Source organism: Symphalangus syndactylus, chromosome 16 (assembly GCF_028878055.3).
Source record: "Symphalangus syndactylus isolate Jambi chromosome 16, NHGRI_mSymSyn1-v2.1_pri, whole genome shotgun sequence".
Classification (NCBI taxonomy): domain Eukaryota; kingdom Metazoa; phylum Chordata; class Mammalia; order Primates; family Hylobatidae; genus Symphalangus; species Symphalangus syndactylus.
In genome coordinates this window covers 12958756-12962048 of record NC_072438.2, presented here as the reverse complement: position 1 = coordinate 12962048, position 3293 = coordinate 12958756, and positions in this window count along the sequence as shown.

Sequence of the window (3293 nt, the reverse complement as noted above, 5' to 3'; positions counted from 1 at the left end):
ACTTCTCCCCACCCAGCCAGACCCTGAAGGATGCCCTTTGCAGCTGGAATCCAGAGGCCCAGGGACGAGTTTATCTGCAGGGGGCAGGGTCATCTGCAGAGTCAGCTAAGCCAGACTGGAGGTGCAGCCAAACCAGGGAGACCCTCCCATGGGCCCCTCACCACAGGATCTGCTGTGGCCACGCCCCAGAGCCCATCTCTCACCTGCACCTTCCTTTCAGGAACCCTCTTCTCCCCCAGTCCCTGCAAGAGAAGCCAGTTGTGCCAGGCTTCACCCACCTCCACTTAATGGTCCACATCCCCCCACCCTCCACCCAGCCCCCACCTGACCCTCCACCCAGCCCCCACCTGATCCTCCACCCAGCCCCCATCTGACCCTCCACCCAGCCCCTCCTGACCCTCCAGCCAGCCCCCTCCTGACCCCCCACCCAGCCCCCACCTGACCCTCCACCCAGCCCCTCCTGACCCTCCACCCAGCCCCTCCTGACCCTCCACCCAGCCTCCACCTCTGGACCTGAGCCCCTGGTCTTTCTTTGCCAAGTAGAGTCCTCTCTGCCCATGATTACCCCCGCCCTGCGCCATGGCCATGCCCCATCCGCAGGACCATGTCTGCCACTCTGGTGGGCAGCACTCCACCTGCATCTGATGGCTCTGGGCACTTTCTGCATGTGGCAGCTTGGTATTGGTTCGTGTACCTGTCCATGGCAGTGAGCACTGAAGCCTCAGGGGCCCTCAGACAGGTCTGCACCTGGACTCCTGCAGTTGCTAGGATGCAGACTCCCAGGCCATGCCTCCAGAGAATCAGCTGCATTTGACTCAGAGGTGGGACCCTGGAATCTGTATTCCTTGGGCCATGCTGAGAAGCATTACCCCTGCCAGCCACAGGGCCTGGGTCTGACGCACAACCCTGCCCCCTCTCCTCCCGAGTGTGGAGAGCAGGCATTTGTCCCAGGGAGCTGGCCTCCTCCACCACCAGAGCTCTGTGCCCAGAGGACATTCCAAGCTGTCAGCCTTGGAGATGAAGAAAAATGGCCTGGTTCCCCCTCTGGAAGAAACACTCCATTTTGGCTTCCTCATTTGGAGAACAGGCTCCACCATCTTGGACCCCTACCTGGGACCCAGGCGGGTAGAGACCACAGCCCCGTCCCTGCACTCCTGCAGCTCTGGCAGATGGTGGTCAGCCCATCTCTCCCTGACACCACACACCACCCTGCTCCGGCCCTGGGGCACTGGCATTCCTTCAGGGGGTTGGACCCAGAGGTTTCAGGGTCCCTCCACTTTGACCAACCTGAAAGGAGACCTCTCCCAGTTCCCTCCCACCCCCAGCCCCCAGGTCCCAGCCCCACGGGAATGGCAGACATCAGGCATGGGCCTCCCCCTCCACAGCTGTCCTTTCCTCGGACAAGGTACCTCCTCTTAGCTCCTCAGACTCTAAGCTGTCACAAGAGTGCTGGGTGGCCCTCAGGACCAGGGTCTCCTGGGGTAATCGCTGAATGTGAGCTTCCTTTCTCTTCCCCAGGCCCCAACTCCCACCAGAGCTTGGGCTGGGCCATGGGGCACAGGCAGAGGAACCCCCCAAGACAGGGGCACAGGGCCCACCCCTAGACTGCACGACCACAGAGCACACTCTTCCTTGGAGCTGGGCAGGAGGGGGGTTCATGTCTGCAAACAGGGTCAATATTTCCTTCTCCTGGCTTTTCAACACAGAGGAAGGAGATACAGATAGTTAGCACTGAAGAATAAAACTTGGTACCTCAAAATCAAATCCAGTTCTGAATAGCATTTGTTATTCAGCGGTCCTGCAGCTCTCAACACTGTGAGTGGAAATTTTATGTCTTGGAAGTGAGACCTTTTACTCCCGGGGCTCAGGCAGAAAAGGCCTGAATCATTCCACAACAAATTAACTCCCAATTAGCCAGAGCATCTCAAAACAACAAAGAAAGAGCACTCAGTAGATTTTCTGCACCTATTTAAACATTGCTTTCAACATGGTGCAGAGATGTTTACCCAAATACACATTACAATCCGAGAGGGCTGAACAATTAGTCTCTGCTTTCCAAGGCAACCATGTACTGACTTGTTAAAGAAGGAATCAATTTCTCAGATAAATAAACCATTTTTAAGGCAGCTGTAAACTGATTTCTATGTTTACTTAAATGGACTATGGTGATTCCAGTACCTGCTTATTCCACCTGTTACACAGAAAATAAGCACAAATTGGACCTCACACGTTGATTTTCCCATTCCCGCCTTCACAGGTCCCCTTCCCTCTGTTCACTCCTCCTGGGAGACCCAGCATGTGTGTCTTGTGGATCTTGGCCACGTGTGGCCCTGGGAGGCCCAGCATGTGTGTCCTGTGGATCTGCGGCCAAGTGTAGCCCTGGGGACAGACACTTGGAACACATCACCTGTCTCCTTTCTAAATGTATTTGGCCTGTTTCAACCCCATGGAAAAGACCAGAAAAATGGAAACCGTGGCAATGCTCACAGCACAGAAAGCGTGACTTTGGGAGACCCTGGATCACTTAGTGCCCCCGGGATGAAGCTGGGGAGGGCCCGGACAGGGTAGGCCACCAGCCACCAGTGCCGCGACATGGCAGAGTGAGGGAGGGAGTCGACAGCACTGCAGGGGCCCAGGGCCCAACCTCGTGGTGACTTTGGGGACAGTTGCACACAGCATGAGGGCAGGCGGCCTGCGAGCCCAGGAAGACCCGAGGGGTCTTGTCCCCCCGCCAGGGTATGTTTTTGTGAGCTGGTGGCGGCAGGTAGGGGGCAGCTGGCACGGGTTTTTAAGCAATAAGGAGACTTTTGAGAGAATGATTTTTTGTAATCCAAGATAAAAATGGCTTTATAAAGCCAATATCTGTTTGTAGTTAAAAAAAAAAAAGATACTATAGAAAGCTATAAAGAAAAGAATATAAATCATCCAAGGCTCCCACCCCGAAATCACAGTCACACCCCGAAATCACAGTCACACCCCGAAATCACAGTCACAGGTCAAGTTTTGATGAAGACCCTTCCGAACACCGGTGTCTGAACATGCACATTCATCCCTCGGTGCAGCTGGGCCTGCTCCACACTCTGTGACTCGCTTTTGCTGCTCAGTAATAGGTTCCAAATGGCTTTTTCTGGCACTGGACTTAGACCTGACCCATCACTTTCAGTTGGATGGAATTTCTGGTCAGGATGGACCCAAACACATGAGATGGGTCCCCTGTTGAAGGACATTGAGGTTGGTCCAGCTTTTCAACATCACAAACACCACTGCAAAGAGCATTCGCCCCCTGCACGGAG